Genomic DNA, 22,161 nt, shown 5'->3' with positions numbered 1-22,161 from the left:
AGTTTATTATATATCCTGCATGCATAAGGTTCTATGGTACTGCATGAACTAGTTCATCGTTGTTGACATTTTGTCACCTTAGAATGACAAGGTTCTATATGACATTTTTTGTTAAAATTGAGTTATTCATATATTTTTAATGTATGACAACTTATTAACATTATGTGGTGTTTTTTTAAGTTATATGCATTTTTTAATTTTTTTTATTTTATACTTTATTATCATATGCTGATGCTTATGCTGTTTTGGAGGTAAAACTTAAAAGCACAGAATGCAACAATTTGTGGATCAGTTTTGACTAATATCAAATAAGATACAGTATGAAATCAAGATATTTCATCCATAAATTGATATAATTCTGATACTCTTTATTTTTGTATATGTGCACTAATTCTGAATTCGATGTCTGCAGCACGTTTCAAAACAGCTGGGAGAGGGGCAACAAAAGACTGGGAAAGTTGTGAAATGCTAAAAAAACAAAACAAAAAAAAACACTTTGGTGCGTTTCACCAGTAAACAGTTTAATTGGTAACAGATTAAAGTATTACTCAGTCATACTCTATTCATAGTCTTGGCCAGGTATGTAAGGGGCATCTTTGAAAGGCTCAATCATTCATAAGCAAGGACAGTTTAAGGTTCACCAAGCTGTAGGTTTATAGTCCAGTGGTTTAAGAATAATGTTTTAATTAAGACGAATTTAGGAAGAATTTAGGATTTCACCATCCACAATCTATAATATCATCATCAAAAGATTCAGAAAATCTGGAAAAATATCTGCAGATAAGGGGCAAAGCTGAAAACTAATATTTAATGCTTTGACCTTCTTGAAAACCAATGTGATTGGATAGAGGATATGGCTACATGGAGTTGGAAACACAAACACAAACCGCTTTCAGTAAACATAGTTTGCCATTGCCTCTAAAAATGCTTCAGACTCTACCATGTAAGGAGAAAGTCATATCAGCAACATCCACAAACAAAAAAGAGAAAAAAGAGAAAAGGAACAAGGATCTAGATTGTGACCAGCTCAAAGTTCAAAACCACTATCTATGATAGTATGGAGGGGTGTGCTCATGTCATTATGGGTAACGTGCACATCTGTGAAAGCACCATGCATGCTGAAAGGTACATACAGCTTTTGAAGCAACATATGCTGCCATCCAGACAATGTGTTTTTTTCAGACACATCCCTGCTTATTCCATTAAGACCATGGGACACATTCTGCATGTCTTCTTGGTTAAAGAGTGCAGCTACTAGACTGACCTGTCTGCAGTCCGAAACTGTTTCTTACTGGAAACTGTGTGACACATTTTGAAGTGCATAATACACCAATAGAGACCCCAAACTGAACAACTGAAGTCATAAGTCAAGCAACAATGTGAAAGAATTTCAGTTTTAAAAGTAGGCTGGTTTCCATTAACCCCCAAACTGCGCACACTGAAGTTGCGAATATAAAATGCATTTAATGAAAGCACGTCAATTTCTAAAAAAAAAAAAAAAATTCCATTTATCGCAAAAAGTTTTTTAAGCTTGCATGAGGTGGTATCTTAGGTGGTTTTGTTTTAAAAAAAGCAACATTTTGCAAAACCAATGGAAACACTTTTTTGTCTTTTCTAGGTCACATGATGCTATGGCTATGCACTTGTCATTAAGAACTGGCTCATGTTGGGTATGATGCAACAGGTACAACGAGGTATTTTTGCTTTGCATATCTCTCTAAAAGTTGAGCGGATCACCCGGAAGTTTTGAATCCATTATTCCTCTGTGAAATCGTGAACTATCACCTCCCAGAAATCCCTCATACGTAGCCGCTTCCATGTATAAGGGGCTCGCCTTTCCTTTATCGCTCGCGTAACACACTTACATCGCCTTGGATTGGAAATAATGATGGCTAGAGTGGAGGCTGCAATATAAATAAACCTGCTAATGTTTTAAACATCCATCACCATGTGTCAGTGTTATCGTGAGAGAAGATGCAGAACATCGCACAATCGAAACACAATCTTGCAATTGTGCTTTATCAACATTTTGAAAATATTATGTTTTGTGCAAATCCATAATGGAAACCAGCCTAGTTTAACAGTTGGTGTCCTCATTTCCCCAACACTTGGAGTCAGAAGAAAGGGTGATGTAACAGATGCATACATGCCTCTGCACCAACCTTTTTTGGAATGTGTTGCAGGTATGGAATTCAGAATGAGTGTATATTTACAAAAATATTAAATCTCTTGTGTTTGTACTATATTCAACTGAAAAAAAGTAAAAAAAAAAATGTTTGCAAAATGCATTCTGCTTTTATTTATGTTTTACACAGCACCTCAACTTTTGTGGAGTTGGAGTTGTCCATTATTAATATCCATTGCAACAGCAACCATGTCTCATACTTGCATTGCTGTCACAGTGACTGTTTACCCTGTTACTTGAACAAATATGTATGTCAACCAGCTCTAGTGTTCCGGAACAACTGTTTCCACAGCAGATAGATGTAATCAGCTCCCATGATGATCACGCTCATACTGACAAGGACGAAAGAAAGGACTGAGTTATCAGTCTGAAGTGCAGAGGGTAGGTCAGTGAATTTGTACGATGAACTCAGTTTCTGCTTTTGTTTCTCAATAGCTTAACATTGCCCTAAAATAAGCTTGGTGTTAAGAAGAAACTGTAGGAGTTTATATTTCCACCCACAAAGTTTCCACTCGAGTGTTTGATAAATGCCTGCCTGTGTATAACAACAGTTTAGATCACTGCTCTTCCTCCTTCAAGTAGTGTGTAAACTGAAGCCAGCCGACAGCTATGAGTCAAAGTAACGTAAACACTGTGATCAGATGATGTTATCTCAGGCCATTTTCTCATCACATCCTGCTACTGATCCTGGGAAAATATGGCACATCAGCATCACTGATCAGCTTGCAGGTCACCGAACCCTTGAACTAATGCCATCCCCTCAGCTGCTTCTCTGTGTATGTGTGTGTGAGAGAGAAAAAAAGGGTTTATAGAAATCTGAATGTCCCCCAGAGATTAATGAAGTATGCAGTCTTCATAACATCACTGGCACACAAACTTGTGTTTAATCGGACTTATTGTCAAAAATGTAAATAACATTATTTTTGGGGAACTGGTGACATTGACCTCATAACTGGAGGAAAGTAACAGTTTTTGAAGTACACATTTAAAGGGATACTTCAGTAATTCTCAACCTGCTCTCTATCAAAACAATGTGTGTAGTATGTGATTAACTTAAGGAGCCCCATGTCCATATTGACAAAAGTTTAGAAATATATGCAAATTGTATGCATCTTAGCAGCTAAATAATAATAACTCCAACAGGGAGCCAACAACCTGCATGAAAATGGAGCCTCTAATTGAGACAGGCCTTTTTTCACTGTCAGTGTATCTTTACACCCGGCTAGTAAAAGGGTCTGGACTTTTAATTGGGAATTTTACGGTATGTGAGGAACTTTCTTTATATGGGTGGAATACTTCTTAGAGACATGTACTTTAAATGTAAATAAGGTGCCAGAGTGCATAAAAAAACATCAAAACCAAAACTGATTAAATGAACATCCCCCAGGATCTTCCTACAAAGGTTCGGGCCAAGCCCTCAATGCCCTCAAATCCAAAAAACAGCTCTGGCTGCCTGCCTTTTTGGGCAATGCCATTGTGTGTGTCTTCCTGCATCAGAGACTACTTTAGGAAGTTCCCCTCTGTGCCACTTCTGACAGCTGCTCTTATTTTTGCACCATTGTTTGCATCAATGGGGAGGAAAGGTTGTCTGACAAGCTGAGAACTTCCTTAAAACTGTTTATCGCTCATCTTACATGACCTGAAAGAAGCCCAGGAAGCTGTTGATGTGTTGCAATCCTATCCCAGCTCCTAAATCCAAAATCTGTGACCTATCATTGTTAACACACAACAAATGTGGAAGTCCCCCATCTGCTTCTTTTCCAGTTTTATACATCATTAGGCTGTTTGAGGAAAACAAGCCAAGTTTGGGCTTTATAGGCTTATACAAACTTGGTTCCCAGAACAGCTCTGTGGGAAACCAGAGAGGTCAATGGCAAAAAGTTTATTGCCTGGACAATAACGACCTTGAATGATAACTTCTTTATATGACGTCCTTTCTGCACATGGCGCACCTTGTATCCCATCGGGACTCACATGTCATGTAATGTTAAGTTTGTAACAAACTACTTTACGGAGTACCCAGCATATCATATGTTGACATGTGGGGCCACTGACAAAGCACTGATATTTGGCAAGTCTGGATTGAGGATGTTTTTGCTACCCAAGTTTTTCAAATGCCTCTTTCACTAGGCCTCTGGGGATGGTAGTGGTTAAAATATGTTAGCTAGCTAGTAGCCTGACACAAGTGGTGCACCCATGTACAAACTTTAGTTAAAATATCAATCTAAATTCTCAAGCACTTTTTTGCTCACCAGGCCAAAACAAAATGGCAGTCTTGCACTACTACTTTTTTTCTGAGGTCATGGGCCCAAACACCAACACAAAACAGTCATAGCACTCTAGACTATTGTACGTTCTCATCTGGTCTGGTGAGCTGACGTCAGAGGTTTGGAGGACAAGGTCATTTGTATTGTTAATCCTTTTTACACCGGGCAAGTCGGTCAAGCTGTGGAAACAGTTTCCGGACAGTTTTCTGACAATATTTAAGCAACCCTCAGTTTGCACAGTATATGAATGTATCACTTTCTGCCCTCCATCTATATTTAAAAATAGTTCAAAATAGTAATGTGATTGCAAAATTAGGCATGGTGGGGGCATTGTTGTCTCTCTCAAAGGGAGCCCTATTTCCTGTCTGCCTCTTCACTACTGTGTGCTTGTAATCACTGTTAGCTTTTAGTGTCAGAATTGTGCCCTCCAGACCAGAAGATGTTATATTTTTAAACATTACCAAGTGATGCCCAACCCTAACCATGTTAACCACAGCATTGTTGAAACTTTAAGTTTCAACCTATTAAAATAATACTTATATGTGGTTTGCAGACACATACTATGCATAAACAATTCTGCTGATTGTGTTTTCAATAACATGACAAATAGCATTTAGAGAACCACGTCCACATGTATTCAGCTCAGACTTCATTTCATAAGCCAACATAACAGCAACAGCAGATTTTATTCAAAGCTTCAGAACATCCTCATAATATCTCAGTCAGTCGATGTATAAAATTGTCCATACAGAAATTTAAAAAACAGCTTAAATAAAAATAAAAAATACAAAACTGTGATCTCTAATACTGAATTCTCTTATAAGTAGAAATATCTAGAAACCTTTTAACATAAATAAGCACAGGTTTGGATTCATTTCAACTTTTACATCAAAAGCTGGGCGTTAGATCACACAAGCAGTGAAAAGTTGGAGGTACAAAAATAAATGCATTATATGTAGACAATAAGAGAGTCACGTCATCAGTAAAAAGATAATGTGCTTAAATGTATTCTGAATGGTGGCAGGAGGCCAAAAGGGTGCTAAGTAGGGCTTTAACTGGGACCTGATACCTTATCAAAATATACCCAAGAGGTATATAAAATTCTCCAGTCAAACAACACCTGCATCAGATATCTTTTTTTTTTTTTTTTGTACCCAGATCTAGAATAAAATGACTATTTTTATGGCATGTCTTCGATTGAATGTGACAGTACTGCTATAACCCATACATGGTGTGGTGAAATGAAGTGCCACCAACATTTTAAAAAGTATAGTTATATTACATGTTTTTAGCATTTGATGAAAATATATAAATCAAATGTTGAGGGATCATTTTAAATCAATTTGAAATAACCTATCAAATGCAGTACTCAGTTGGTATCTGTATTGTTTTAAGGGCACTGGTATTGGATCTGGTATTGTAATTTTTCTAACAATACCCAACAGTACTTCTAAGGTCATAAAGACTGTTAGATGGAGAGTGCAACTCACGTCAGTAAAGTGAAGGTCTAAATATACATGTCTTAGTGATTATTCACTGCTCATTGAATGTCAACAGGTTCTCTAAAGTCACTGAATATAATTTTGAGTGTTATCATACAGGAAGTGGTCTATATTTCTATGTAAGACTATACTGTGTGTACAGATTTTTCATATCCTGTTTCCATCAGTGTGAGAACAAGGATGACATACTTGAGATATAAATATCTCTAAAGATAACAATCAAAGTTCATATTCTGCAATCTATATTTTTACCCAACATCACCCAACAGTTGGGTGATTCTGAATCTCTGCTGAAAACTTACTTCAACTTCTTGAAAAATGAATTTATATTTTATACTTTAATTTAGATTTCTCTTCTTCCACATCTTTTTACGCTTTTTCACATTTTTTTAGCTTTCAAAATTTGATATTTTCCGATGTTCTACGGAACTCACCATCACAAAAAGAAAAAAATGTGAGTCAAAATTGACAATCTGGTATTGATTGGATTATTATTAGCAGTCAAGTAGTCTTAACCTAGTATACCTTTACAGAAGGGTAGAGCTGGCATGCAAGAAAAAACAGTGATCAGTTTTAGGTCACATCAAAAGTTTCTTCCCATAATGAGGGTTTTTCAATTTTTTATAAGATGAACTTTAATCTTACAACACATCTTGTTATAACATTAAACTTTTAATGTGATTACCTGATCAGTTTTGATGTTTTTTTTCTTGTTTTTTCTCTTGCATGGCAGTTTTACGCTTCAGTACGCCTTCACCATTGTAAAGACAAAATGTTATTAAAAGTTATCTGACAAGTCAAAATATAAATAAAGTAATTTTGTAGGAATGTAATTGAAGTATAAAAATAAAGTTTTACACTTTCTTTTAATATCAGTCAGTTCATAAAAGTTACCTGAATTTGAATGACCTAAATCTTTTTGTCTTTCACACATTCATCGTTCAGCACCTTAATTTAATCATTTTGTTTTCTTCTCCTTGTTCTGGGCAATACAAACACTTAGACATAAAATTCTTCTAGCTATGTTACTGTAAAGATTTGAAAATTTAAAAAAAAAAAACTGATATTCAGTGTGATTTATCACTCTTTAATTTCCTCAATTTTTCCCATGGTGTTCAAAACACTGTAAATCACCTTAATATGCTTATAGAAAATAAAACAGTTTGATTTGTGTTTGTCACTAAACCACTGTGTCATAGCCATCTACACATCCTTTACATTTGCTTAAGCTTTGGTAATAATTTACCGTTAACTTACCATCATGCGTTACGTCACTGGCAATGCAGTTGTGGAAAAACAGAGGTTAGCACTTTCCTCACAGCTCACTACAGCTCTGACAACCTCAAGAGCAGATATGCTGTTCCTCAAATGTGCTTGTCCAGATTTTGTCATTTTGTCAGTTAGAAATCTGAATCACTGTTGTGTGCTTTGGAAAATGACCAACTGTAATGTTTAGTCACATTAATAATGAAATAAATTAAATAAAAATATGTTTATCATAAAGAAATAGTCATTTAGAACATTACAAAATTACTACTTGTATTTGTATTTACTGTATCTATTAATGAAGTCAGTGTTTATTAATCCATCTACTGATAAAGGCTACAAGACTCCATACAAGACGCACATTTTGGGCCCATACTCACTTGGTACCCAGATAGCTCTGCCATAACCAGCATGGGCCCTGCTTGGATAAACCCATCCATGTTAGCAATTGGCATGGGGCCATGTGGACAGTCCCATAAAGAGCCTTTTTGTCAGCAAATTTACTACCCACATGGGCCCCACATACAAATGTGTGATGCGTACACAAACCATTTCCTGTCAATAATAAGCTGCAGCAAGCTTAATAATCATTTTTGTAAAGTATTACTTTACTCAAAATGTGAAAAGAAACTATTTGTTTTAACTTTAAAAAAAAAAAAGAAATTCATGTCTGGGCAGCCTTAAAATTTTAACTTAATTGTCAAGAAGATAATCAAGAAGACAAGTTGAAGTAATTTTTAAATTGCTCAGAGCAGATACTCATTTATTGTGCAAAACAAGCTATTAATTAATTGTATTTTAATCCAGTTATGCTTTCATTCTTTCATTAAAGCTTACAAAGTTAACCTCAACTTGTCGTCTTAAATTCAATGAGCTCAAAATTTTAAGGCAGCCTGGACACTAATGTCAAGTTCCTTTATGTGTATTTGATTTTATGTGCATGATACAAGGGTTTTTTACCCAGATATTATTCTAAAAAAACATTGCGATTCAGTTAATACTAGCTCAGAAAAGTGGGGTTGGTATTTATAGGGGTTCAACAGCAACTTTTTGCCACAGGACCCCATGGTAAATTAATACAGCCCTGCTTATCAATAAGTCGATGACGTACGTTATTTTGAGTGGAGTGGAAGCTTCCCCGACTGATACTGAGAGAACTACACAAACTGTGGTGGTTTTTAAGTATTATTATTAGGCTTATCTATATGGTATATTATTTCAAATTCACTGTATTTTAACTTGGTTGTGCTTCGGTCCTTTCAAGTTTATTTAACTATAAAACTTTATTTGTTTTGTATCATTACAAAATTACCTCAACTCGCCTTCTCAAATTCAGTCAGCTTAACCCTTACATCGTCTTTTACCCGCCATTATGTTTAACAACATTAAAAAATCCTAAATTATTATTTTTCAACTCGAAATTCAATGACTTTTTCTAGAATGTCCCAAACATTAGAAAAAGTGTAAATGCCTTTGTTCATATTACCATGAAAGCTGTACACCAGCAGGGTAAAAAGCTTGTCTTTGGGGACATTTTTTACAAACTCATTTTCATGACACAAAAACCACTCACCACACACATACACAAAAATACATCTGCAAAGCCCACACACACAAACTTGCATACCATCCTCATTGTGCAGTATTATGTGCTATATTGTTATTGCTTCCCTATAATAAAATGCATTCAAGACTACTTTTTACACATTTCTGCTACTTTTTTAGGCTACACAAGTGATATACTGTATCTTGTCAAAAATGTTTACACCTATGCAGTACCTTTAGTAGTAGTAGTAATAATAATAATAATAATAATAATAAGTGGATCCCACTGATTAAATGCAGTCTTTTCTGCACTGTAAAGAGGGAAAACCTAGATATTCAAGTTTGTGATGAATTACAGTTTTTTTCTTCATGCAAAATACATTTGGGGTTTAATGGGGGTTTTATTTTTGACCCTTAGGACAAGTGGTGTATACAGCAAGTAAAGTCAACACAATGGTTAAAATGTGAAGGCAGTCTGGACACCAAGGTTTTTATGTTAAAACGGGTTTTGGGTTTTTTTTACTGTTTTTTTACAGCCTATTAGTTGAGGGGACGCACAGCTTCGTGATTAAGGTGCCCAAATTCTCCCCGCTCAGCTCTGCTGACATACTGTGCACACCTTCATAATGCTTTACTCTTCTGACATCGATTGAGATAATTTCCGAACACACAACATTCAGATACAGGAAGAGATAGGCCCACTCTGATTCTAGTCATGTGCTTCACCAGACTTTCTGCAAAGTAAGTGTCACATGACTTCCCACTTCACCCGTGCTTTTCCTGTTATTAAAAGCATGCAGTCTGAGATGTCACAAAATCAGCTCTGTTCAGTCTGCAGCCGCTCTTCTGTCCACACTCGGACAGAGACCACACCACGGGCCTGAGGGGCCCCGTTTAACTTATCCAGTCTTCTGTCTGCTGTCATCCTCCTTTCTCTGCCTCTGGAGCTGCACAGCAGGATCTCCCCCCTGTCAACTGGGACTGACAACTCTTCCTCCACATGCATGTTGGCTCTTGTGGTTTGCGCAGCTTCCTCCAGATGACTCTCACAATGGAGGGGCGGAGGATGATGAAGACCCAGGGGTTGATGATAGAGTGGCAAGACAGTAAACGAAGAGCGATGAGGTCAGCAATATCATCCTGTGATTCTTTTATGAGGTTTATGTACACTCTGAGCTGGGGATTGGGTAAAGACCATGAAAGAAATACATGTTATGACAAGTACATACTGTCAGCTGACCACAGTTACACCATCATGGAGGTTTAGTTAAGAATGTGCCATAATGTCATCCAAATTAAAAGACTTAACAGTACATGATAGATGGGTGACTTCACCTACTTGCTATCTTCCTACATTTCTACATTTTCTACACACACTATAAATTGCGATATTGACTGTAAATTACACACAATACAGCCAACAGCAAGCAACATTTTTAGTGATATAAGGAGGTTTTATTAAAAAATATCCTTCATTTGAACTTCATAAATGAGCTTTGTCTTCGTCCACTGCTACACTTTCAAAGCAAGCGACAGATATAAACCGAATCATAGCGCTGAAAAAGACTCACTTCGCAGCAGTGCCTGCAGCCAGTAAGGACAACTGTTTTTGGCTTCAAATCCAAAATGTTGCCATACTGGTGCAGATTTAGTCTTTTTAAGAGATTTACTTGACTTACTTGAACTTTAAAAAGTTAGCATCTGGGGTGCACTAAAAATGTTAAGTTAACGGGACTCAAGAAGACATGTTGAGGTAATTTCACAATGATTCAAAACAAATGAACCTATATGGTCAGACAAACTTATTAAATAACTGTTTTATTTCAGTTATGCTTAATCCTGAATGAAAGAATGCATCTTAATTTCGAACATTTAAAAACAACAACCAAGCAAAACAAAGCACAGATAAATAAAGAAAGTCTTAAGGGCAAGTGCAATGAATAAAAACACGTTTCAAAGCCAGACAAAACTACTGAGAGGAAGAAATTCGATTTTTCTAAATTGTAACAACAAACAAAGAATGACTGAAGTAGTCCTTTGAGGATTAAAAAATCCCCCATCGTTTAAAAGTGAAAAGAGGGAGCTCCCTTCCTGTTCTGTGGAAATGCTCTGTGGTTAAGTCTTTTGGGAACGGTCTGTTGTTTATGAAACTTTCAGTAATTGTGTAATAATGTGAGTAAACGTTTTCTCCCCTATAGCATCTGGATTAAATAGAAGGAGAAAAAAAGAGGCTGGGGCCCGTCGGCTGTCTGCTACTGAGAATATGACAGCGTGGGGAATTTAGTTTCAAATTGGATATTCAACTGACATACAGTCCGGACTCAGCGTTGTCATCTTTACCTTTAGCCTGTTTCACACCTTGTTAGCAGTAAGACCACTAACCCATTGGTCACCACTAACCCATTAAATGCTGGAGACTAACTAAGGGACTATCAATAAATTGCAGTTTAATTGATGCAACGATTGCAGGGTTTTTTTTGTTGTTGGTTTTTTTTTTCTCAATAGCGGTCATGTCATGTGACTCAGTGACTCTAAATCAATGCCAGATTGTTTTTCTAAATGTACTGCACTTAGATGGCACTTTTCTAGTCTTCTGACCACTCAAAGCGCTTTTACACTGCATGTCACATTCACCATTCAAACACATTCACTGGTGGCTGAAGCTACCTGAGTTCAGTGTCTTGCCCAAGGATACTTTGATATGTTGACTGGAGGAACCAGACCACCGACTCCAGCGAAAGCTTCTGCTTTTTTTTCAATAGCTTCCATGTCATGAGACCCAGTGACTCCAAATCACTGCTGAACTGTAATACTATATTAGAAAAATAACAATTTTCTTTTTAATAAATTCCAGCGCATTTTTTGTAATTTATATTAATCATTTTTATGATAATATAGCTTTCTTTTTTCAGTAGCCTCAATGTCACGTTATCTGGTGACTCCAAATCAATGCTTAATTGTGTTACTACACTGGGCAAATGAGGCACACCTCTTTTTCATTGGTTTCAGTGCTTATATTTGATATTAATATTTTTTTATATAATAATTTAACATCTTTTTTAATAGCTTCCATATCATTTGACCGAGTAACTCTAAATCAGTATCAATTTATTTTCCTACATTGGGTAAATGAGGCATACTTCGTTTTTATTTTTTTTTTTATTTCATTTTCTAATTTATATTAATTTGTATGATAACTCAGCTTTTTTTTTTTTTTTAAATGTAATAATAGCCGCAATTTAGCAATTTAATGTGACTCCAATCAGTGCTTAATTGTGTTACTACACTGGGCAAATGAGTCACACCTATATTTCATTGGCTTATATTTGATATTAATATTTCTAATAATAATTCAACATTATTTTCAATAACTTCCATATCATGTGACCACGTAACTCTAAATCAATACGAACATTTTAACTACACTGGGAAAATGAGGCACACTTCTTTTTTTTTTCTACCCAGATATTTCACAGTGAAAAACGACTGAGTTATCCAGACACACCGACATGAATAAGGACTGCACCTCCACTGAAATGAATAAGTGAATAATACATGGTTTAGAACAACTGAGAGGTACAGCTCTTACCACTATGGGGAAGGTGCAGCAGATGTAGACCACAGTGATGACGGCCAGCGGCAGGAGATGCTCCACTTCCTCCGTCATGGACAAAGACCGACGGTACCGGGAGTGCGCCGACACTCCTCTCCGGCGCACTTTGCGCCTCCTGTACATCCTCACCAGGTGGGTAATGACTGAAATGTTGCACAACAACGTGATGAAGATCATGATGAGGATGATCGATACGTAAAACCCAGAGTAAATTTGATCCATCCTTTTCTTGCGGTTCATATCCAGGAAGCACCAGGTCCCCGGGCAGTACTGCACGTATTCACCAAAACCAAACAAAGGCGCGAACGCAGAAAGTGATGCTACCCAAGAAAATGAGAGGAAGAGTGATATAACCAAAGCGTTTGCTCATGTGCCTCTCGTAAAAGTAAGGGTGACCGATGGAAAAGTAGCGCTCGAGCGCAAGTGCGCACAGGATGGCCAGCGTGGAGAGGCTCAGGAAGGTCATGGTGAAGCCAAAGTAGGAGCACAGCTCCTTTTTTGCGCTCATTCCCAACAGAGTTTCCCGCCGAGCATAAGCAGTCAGCACAACGGGGCTGACGGAGATGGAGCCCAGCAGGTCCGTCAGGAGGAGCGCAGTCACCAGGATGAGGTACAGGGACGGGCTGGCCTTCCTGCGCCGCACCTCCAGCAGGACCAGCGCCACGATGTTGCCCACCACACCGGAGGAGAACATCATCGTGGAGGGGATCGGATCTCCGTCCTTCACTGTCAAAGATTCATTGCAATTGTTAGTCATAGATGCTCAAAGTACAAGACCCGAAATCAAAGTCAATAAGCGCTGTTCTCGTCAAAGTCCGCCGTTTTCCGTTTGAACTGTGCACGTCACAAGCACAGACACAGGGTTTGAGCACGCCCCTTATCCGATCTGTTGGGCTTCTGCGAAAACCACACACCGCAGAAGTACACGCACATGAAGCAAGCTCGTGAGTAATCATCAGCGCGCGTCATTGTGCAAACAAGAAGAGGGCAGAGAAAAATCTTTGTTCATGTCCTGGGAGGCATAAAATTGAGTTTTTTCTTTTGTCTTTTATGTTTGTTTTTTCCCAGGTGACCTGCTTCCAGTTAAGTTATGCAAGTGTTCTTGACTGAAGCTTGCCATTTCATACTTTTGGGGGAAAGGCCACCTCTGAGCTACTGCCCCCACTACAGTAAATATATGATCACAATATAACTGCATTTCAATTCTTTTCAACTGCTAATGTTTCTTTAGTTCCTGAGGGAATTCGAAATGTTCTTGCCTTCACATGTTATTCCATCACTACAGCTCAGAAAAACACAAGGCTTCTTTGTGATCATAACCGGATTTAAAAAAAAAAAAACAAAAACTGTTGTCTTTAAATTATTTTTTTGTGATGTGTAAAACATAAACACAATTTACAACACACATAATACATGTTGACTGTACTTGACCCTTAGGGCCCGCTTTAATATTAAGCATTGCTCTATGCACAAAATGCACTTTTCAGTATAAAGCTTTAAAAACGTATATACATCTATATATTATTTTTCCACTTTCATTGAGTTTATTTATTTATCAGTCCTAATCATGAATAACAAATATTCATTTTTAGATTTTTCGGGTCATTTTTCTCATTGCTCATTGCTTTTTTCTTCCCTTGTTTTGGAAAGAAATCTAGTCAATTCGCAAAGCAAAGGATTGATTCACTGTTCAATATAAAATATCAACCTAGTCTCAAACAAATATGTAAAAAGACAATGACCTCTTAAAGCTACAGTAAGTAATAGTCTAAAGTAAACACTGCTGCCTATTTTGTGAAGCGGCAGTTTTTCCAATGCCTGAGGAAACCACAGGTTTCGTGACTGTGTCCCACTGGTCCTGTCTGTGCCAGGACTAGAGGATGACCTCTGCTGTCAGTCTGCATGGGAGACTGAGCTGATGGACAGAACTCTGAAGAAGACAAACATTCCAAAATCTCCCAAAATCCACTTGTGACATCATAGAGCACATTCACCATTTTTGGTTGGCTCTGAGGACATTCAGAGGAAAGAGGTTCAAAGTTTCACTGCATGATGAACAGGGGGATATTCAGCAGCAATCATCCCTGTAAACTGCTGTGGAAATTCAAGGCAGGCCTTGACAGGAATTTACAGTCAGCACCAATAACTGCCTGAAACTGCCAGGGCTGTTAGGCTGGGGCACCAGGCCCCCAAACTAAACTCCTGTGTCCTGACTGGATGAACATTTCAATGTCCATGTGTGGCTGGTCATTTTCTCCAGCAAACAATTTTTTTTCTTGTTAATTTTAACACACACAGAGGGAAAACGAGACCTAAGTACGCGTGTATACATGTAAACATACCCAAAATAACAGAGCAGCAAAAGAGAGCTCAGCAAAAAGCAAGACCAAGATGGCAAAATGATGGTGAACAGCTGAAGAGGTGCTGCAGTCATTTCTGAACGAGCAGCCTCGCGACGCTGCAGCTGATGCTGATGCAGCAGGAGGAGGACAGGCAAGACAGCGACCAGTGAGGAGACTTCAGGTGAGAGACTCTGAGTGAATTAAATGTTAAAATTCAAGAATATAAATGTTAATAATAAGCCACATTTCAAGCCTGCTGCTCAAGCCTGGACATTTTTGCTCACCAAAGTGACTTTGATGTTGTTTTTTTTGTATTTTATAGGAAACTATGCAGCGTCTCCAAAACGGAGGGAAACAACAGGCTATATGACCCGATGCAAGGGTAAGATTTAAAGAAAAAAGCTGAATGCACTGTGCTGAATGGGATCAAAAATGTCTATCAGCCAAAATATCTGTGTTGTGTGAACACCACAGAGCAGTACTAATTGTACTTCTTGTGTTTTCAGCTAATGGAAGCGAGGAGAGCTGTCTTGACTAAAGAAGAAATGGATGTCTGGAGAGGGATCACAATAGACATGATATCACATGAGGACGACGGCACAGCTGACGGGGAAACTGTGGATTGTGGCCACCATCCTTTAGAAGCCAGGAGCTCTCTGAGCTATGTGCTGTTCTTCAGGAGAGACTGCACGGGAACCCAAAATATGAAGCAACACACCACAAAAGACTGCGTGTGTTGGGTTGCCTTCATTCAGACCGGCACCGGCCACATATAATCCCAAAGCAGCAAAGAAACATACATTTACCTGTATGAAGTAGCCTACCTACATTTCAAGCACCTCATGTAATTTGACTAACTCTGGTGTCTTACTTTTTGTTGTTGTTGTTGTTGTTGTTGTTGTTGTTGTTGTTGTTTTAAAATAAAGCTTTTTCAACATGTTCTTGGCAAATGTGTCTTTTTTCTCAACTGAAATTGACGGATGTAGTCCTCAGTAATTGTATAATAATTTAAGTTATATACATTATTACAGCATTAGAACAGGAAAGTGTGTGAATTTTGCACTGAAGAAAAAATCATAGGCTACAAAATGAACAAGGTCTGGTACTGTTAATAAATGATAAATATGTGAATTATACACTGAATTACTGAATTACTACAATTGACAACTTTCTTTTAAAGGCTGAGGTCAGCAAAATACAATGTAAGAGAAAGCAATTTTGCTGGGAAATGACATTTCTCTTAAACAAAAACAACAAATTTTGTGTTTTAAAGAAATCAATTTTATTTACAGTGGTTTCAAACTGACAACCCATCTTTTCAAGGTCAACACTTTATAAATGACCAAATTTTATTTTACATGAAAGAAATAAAAGGTACTGAAATGATAAAACAAAAACAACTCTTCAGAATAAAAGCTCTGTGCTGGTAATTCTCTGTACTTCAAAATAAATTGTGGGATATATTCTATATGGGACAGGCTTTTATTTAACTTTTATTTAACACACAAAACTCTTGCTTAGAGATGGGAAACACAATCATTGTTTATTTAAACCTTTTTTTTTTCTTGTTTACTCTGCCAGTATTACTGTCTTCTTTGGTGCTCATGGTTTCTGTAATAAGGACTGAATGATTGAATTGTAGACAATCTTATAATAAATACACACCAATTATATTAAAAAGTCATTCATTATTTGCACAAAAACTTTTCAGTGTTTTATTTTTCATCATTATCATTATTTCATGATGTTACGTTTCACCCCAGGCTTTGTTACAGATGACCAGAGTATGAGGTTTACACTTCAGTTCTTGTGTTTGGGAGCAAAACATGCATTTTCTGTAAAGATAGCAGCTACAAAATATAATAGCAGACACATGTACCTTGTTTGATTCACATTTTGAAAGTACTGGCTTAAAAGAGCTCCAAGATACAGACTGAGCAGTCCAAAATGTTACAGCCATTAAATGAATTGTTGAACGTTGTTGTTGGATTGTTTCATTCGCATAGCCCACTGGCAGAAAACAGCATTTTAATGGCTCCCATTCCCATCTGGGGGCACATCAGTCAACAACTATTGACCTGCCAATAAATGAGCATTTAATGACTGCAGTTTATGGTTGACTGCATATTTGCCGACAGGCCATCGTGATAAATGTGTCTAATGAGAGCCTCCTAATGAGAGAAAACAGTCTGTCAGACGGTTTATTATAAGTATGCATTCACACAGTCTAACAGACACTGATGAGGCTGAAACAACGCATTCTCATTCCAAAATGTCACGTGTTACCGTTTTGCAGTGGACTTTTGCATCGGCGTTACTTGGTAATGGCATTACTTAGCAACAGTGTTACTTAGTAACACATTACTTCCAATACCAGTAAGGACGATGGCTCACTTTTTTAGCCCACTTTTCAGTGTGGTCTTTTAGAAACACTTACCTGAGAAATTACTTATTTGAAGCATACTGAGGCCGTCAGTTTACAAGACAAGGCAAATGCACAGAATCATCTACACACATTGTGCATTGGAGTGAGGAGGAACATCCTGTTCTCATTCCAAACTTGTAAAATACTGCCACTTTGAGAGTGCTTCTGGAGAAAAGTTGCAACGCCAAAAACCAGCTTTCACGTGCCCATGAAATGCACTAAGATGGCGAGAGGTGAGAATGCAGCTGGACAGAACCATTGGTGGAGTAATTTTATGCCGGCAGACAGCCAGACAGCAGCTTCTGTGTCCCGATGAAACGTGGCAGGATGGTGTCCGCTTATTGTACGGAGCATGAGGGCACCAATAGAACAGGAGGGAGGTACGGTGAATAGATCCAACAAACCCAGGACTTAAATGTGACAGTTCAGTGTTCGCTTCCCGTCTGAATGTGAAGTTTGTTGTCATGTGCTGCTGTTTGCCTAAATATAACCACGTGCCATGTCATGTCACCATGTGTATTAGTTGACCTCACAGTAGTGCCATTATGGAATGCAAAGAGCAGATGCAGAAGGAAGGAAGGTAAAAATAATATGCGGATGCAAAAGCAAAGTAGAGCACAACATGTGACAACCTGTGATGAGAAGGTTTTGTGGGGAACCATGATTTTTCAGAAAAACTGAGAAGTATTTCAAACTGAATACCCTATAATTCCAAGAAGTCCTCCAAACCATACAACCATGTAGGTCATTTGCTCCTTCCTACCCTCTAATCAGAGGTGCAGTGGTAGTTAGGTAGAAGGTAGATTTATTAATCATTTTTAAACAAAGTTCATCAAATGAAACTACAAGTTGTTTTTGATCCTGTTCTTATATCGTTAGAGTTGAAGGATGAGTCTTTTTTGAACCGCTCTTAGTCTGGCCCCTCCAATGGGACTACTTTACCTTGGGAGTCCCAACCAGGGTCTAATAAGACCTGGATGTATGTCAGAGGCTAGAGATGGAGAGGTCAGAGCAGTCTGCCAGAATCTGCAGGTGGAGGCGGCAGCTACAGATTGCTGGCAATCATGACATAACAACTTCACAGACGTCCTGATGGCACGTTTAAAGTCAAAGTTTCTGAATATAGACTGTGTGTTGTTAAGTTATAAGTTATAGGACATTAAAAATAAAGTTGAACTTGAAATTTAAAACTAAAGTTGTCTCTGAATTAAGGTGTAAAATGGTTAGAATCGTTTTAAAATAACTAAAAGGGAAAGTTACTGTAATATAAATGCTTTTTCTCATGTTGGAAAAGTTGGAAAAAAAATTGGAAAAAATCTCAGGCAGTTTTCTGTTCAACATAGTGGCGGTCATTTTTGTCCACTAAGACGACGTAAGGGTTAATATGAGTGTTCATTTTCACTTTAATAGCATTTATTATGCATACTATGTGACAACAAGAGTAGGGAAAGCCTATGAAAGCAAATAAACAAAACAAATTATTTATTTTAATTTTAACAGCCGCTGAAAACTTCATATTGAAATTCAAAAATTCAGAAATGTTTTACTTTGAAAATCATAAATCTGAATCTGAATCTGAATTCACCTCTTTGAATTTAATATATAACATTACTTGATTTGAAATATATATTTCTGTCAGTATTAAAAAATTCAGATCCATAAATTAAAGTTGCGGATTAAAAACAAAAAAAAGTTTCAGGTCGCTCAAATTGATTGCTGAAAGTCAGATCCAAAAAGTCAGAAATATAGCCTATATATGTTTTGATGTTTTGATTTTGATGTGTGAAACTACGGATCTGAAATTGTAAACACTGAAGCAGATATGTTTAAAATCAGGTGTTTGAAAGTGCAAATCAAGAAATGTTATATTTTCATGCTAATCAAGAAACTTCATATTTTAGTGTCAAAGAGGCAAATTCAGATCAAATAAACTCAGAAACATGATTTTCAAAGTCAAATATTTCAATGTTGTGAATTCAGTGGTGTGTAAAGTCTGATATTAATATTAAGCGGCTGTTGAAATGAAAATACTTATGTCTCTTGTCTGCTAGCCTGTTAGCAGTGTTTTTAGTCGACGGTTAAACACATAAAAAGAGCGTCAAAGTCTTTGAATCTTACAGTTTCCATCATGAAGTGAGTTGAGAGTCTTTCAGTGAGTTTCAGAGAGTCTTTACTCCTGTCAGGATGCAATTTCTCAGCGCAAATCATCGACTCAAAGTGGTTGTTGCCAGTGAAAGTTGTTTAGAGTTGACATCTAACTATGATGAGTTTTGTCTCTTTTACTTTGTTCCAGAACATTTTAAATGTGCATAAAAATTTAAATTTTAATGTAATCAGGCAGATCCTGTAATTGTTTTATCACTGAGCATTATGTGTTGATGTATTTATTTTATTCTTTGTTCTGAGTTTGTTAAATATATATCACACAGCAGCTGGATCGATATGTGCATCTCCAGTATCTTCATCAATTACACCTATTTACATCGCCAGCAGGATCAATGAGGATCTAATGAAAAGTGACCTTCACATATTTCTACATAATAAACCACTTTTTCCTCCTAAACTCACAGATTCCCGGTTTATTTAGTAAAAACATCTGGAACACAGCAGCCGTCTTCAGGATGAGTCCAGCTCCATCACAGCTGTGAGGACATTTTTAGTTTGAAACAATGTACATATATATATATATATACACATATATATATATATATATATATATATATATATATATATATGTATATGTATATATATGTATATATATATATATATATATATATTCTTTCTATATATTCTTTCTTTTGTATTCTTTCTTTTGTTCAGGGCAATTACAGAGTTTTTAATGGTGTTGCTTAAATACAAAGTACACATGGAAAATATTGGGAAATATCTGCAAGTAAATAAAAATCACAAGATTTTCTTGTATTTTATTTTATTAACAGAGCACGTGACCATAAACTAGATCATTTTTCGGAACCTTAAACTTGGTTTGAATCGTAAATTTCAAACTGAACCAACTCTTGTGAGGAGAGTATCTGCACAACCCCAGCTGAGACAACTGAAAACTTATGTTTCAGTAAATTAACCTTTTTCAACCATTTTCTCACTACATTCATGCAAACCTCAGTTAGTGCATTGATCTCAAATGTTTATGCTGTGTGGAAGGTAAAACAAAAATAGACCTTGTGACTCAAATTGTCCTTGCTGACTTTTTTGCTCTAAATTACAAAAAATAAACACTTATAATTAGGAAAAAAAACAGAAAAACTTGCTCTTGAATTCTAGTGAAATTACATATGTTTATGGTTGAAGAGGTGGGTGGGCCAATTTTCATGCCTGTTTCTGTTTGAATGTGTGCTTCTCCAGGTGCAGAGAGTGATTGAGCACACCTGTGATTAATCTGCTGATTATCAGCCTGCAGTTTATAAAGACTGAAGAAGCAAACAGTTTGAGTCAGTGGGTCAGAGTGTGTGCTATGTGTGTGACAGAGAGTGTGACAGAGAGTGTGAACTAGTGTTTTAGTGGAATCTTTGATCTTTACTTCCTTTTGGAGAGAGGGTGGTGAACTTTTAGTTTTTTGTTTTTGACAGTTGTTAAATTCAGTGTAGCTTTCTTTGCTTTTAACTGAAGTTGTAGATTTTTGGCCCACTAAGCTAATAAAGCAATTTGCTATCAAAACACACAGCAAAGAAAATGTGCATTGCACTGCTGCAGCCTTTGTGCATGTTTGATATCCCAGATACAGCAGGAGGTGTAGAACCTGCTGAGTGTGCTGCAGCAAACACTATTTACACTGATAATTTGATCATAGCCACGTTAAGTATTCACAGGCTGAAATTGAGTGTAGGCTATATATGTTTAAGGCAGCGAGATTACCTGTCAGTTGCTCAAATTATTATCACTTTGACGAAAGTAAGTAGTGGAACAACAAAACACAATATTTTAAAACTTGTCATAGGAATATTTATTGCAACCTTAGCATGCCCTTAAAGCGAGCACCAGTGCACTGTGAAATTGTAAAAGGCCCCAAGCGTGAGGCACGTACACAGATAATGAACCTGTAAAATAAGAGAAATAATGAAGCAGAGGAAGCTAGCTGCCGTTGGTCTGGTCGGTCCTGCCAGAATGGCAAGCTGTGGACTGCTACGTCACAAAGACAAGTGCTGCAAGTGCTCTGCTGTCACCTAGTGTCCGGAGGTTTACACATGTATTTTTGACTCCAAAGCTTTGGGGAAGATCCTGTGCAGAGTTTACATATTCTCATGCATGTTCTCCCCGTGTCTGCGTGGGTTCTCTCCGGGGTCTCCAGCTGACATGCATGTCAGGTTAATTGGTGACTCTAAATTGCTGTGGGTGTGCATGTGGGTGTGACTGGTTATCTGTCTACATGTGTCAGCCCTGCATTAGTCTGGCGACCTGTCCAGGGTGCACCCCCCGAGACCCTTATGAGGACAAGCGGTTAGGGATAATGAATGAATGAATGAATAAATGAGCTTTGAGGAAACAAGTTAACTTTCTTTACCTTGTACATTTACATTATAACTTGAACATATTAACAAAATTATTTAATTCACCAAAAATTATGACCACATATTTTATGGGCGTTACAAACATTATTATTATACAGCCTGACAGATTCTCAGACACTTGACAGTCATTTCTTACTAAATAGTTTATCCTTTGTTACATTAACAGAAATTCAAATCAACATTCACATCATCTTCAATAATGGAGGACAGTGTAAAAGTTAAATTGCTCTCACTAATGAAATCTTGCATTGCCAACAACACAGTCCTGCAAATGTTTCATAGGAGGCGATCCGTCTGTTTCCTGGAGGCCTCTGTTAGGGACTGCGGGCGCAAGCCGGGCGCGACCGCGCAGAGAGAGGCTCCATGTTTTCAGTGGATGATATTCAGCACAGCAGGAGCATGGACTACAGTATCAGCATGTAGCCACATGGTGGCAGTATTCTGTTGTGAAACTGCAATAACACTTAAGTGTGTCTCTGATTTACATTGA

General features: G+C 37.3%; 1 long non-coding RNA gene and 1 pseudogene across 1 annotated transcript; one reads left to right on the top strand and one right to left on the bottom strand.

Annotated features, from left to right (window-relative positions):
* Window positions 1-9,550: 9,550 nt before the first annotated feature.
* Window positions 9,551-13,200, bottom strand: LOC121955932 (annotated as a pseudogene).
* A 1,577-nt stretch (window positions 13,201-14,777) lies between these two features.
* Window positions 14,778-15,432, top strand: LOC121955224. Its single transcript, XR_006106618.1, has 3 exons — window positions 14,778-14,901; window positions 15,043-15,102; window positions 15,227-15,432. It is a non-coding gene; the product is annotated as an uncharacterized LOC121955224 (long non-coding RNA).
* The last annotated feature ends 6,729 nt before the right edge of the window (window positions 15,433-22,161 follow it).

This window comes from Plectropomus leopardus, chromosome 16 (assembly GCF_008729295.1).
Source record: "Plectropomus leopardus isolate mb chromosome 16, YSFRI_Pleo_2.0, whole genome shotgun sequence".
Classification (NCBI taxonomy): Eukaryota; Metazoa; Chordata; class Actinopteri; order Perciformes; family Serranidae; genus Plectropomus; species Plectropomus leopardus.
Note: the sequence above shows the minus strand (reverse complement) of the source record. Positions and strands in the feature narration are given on the sequence as shown.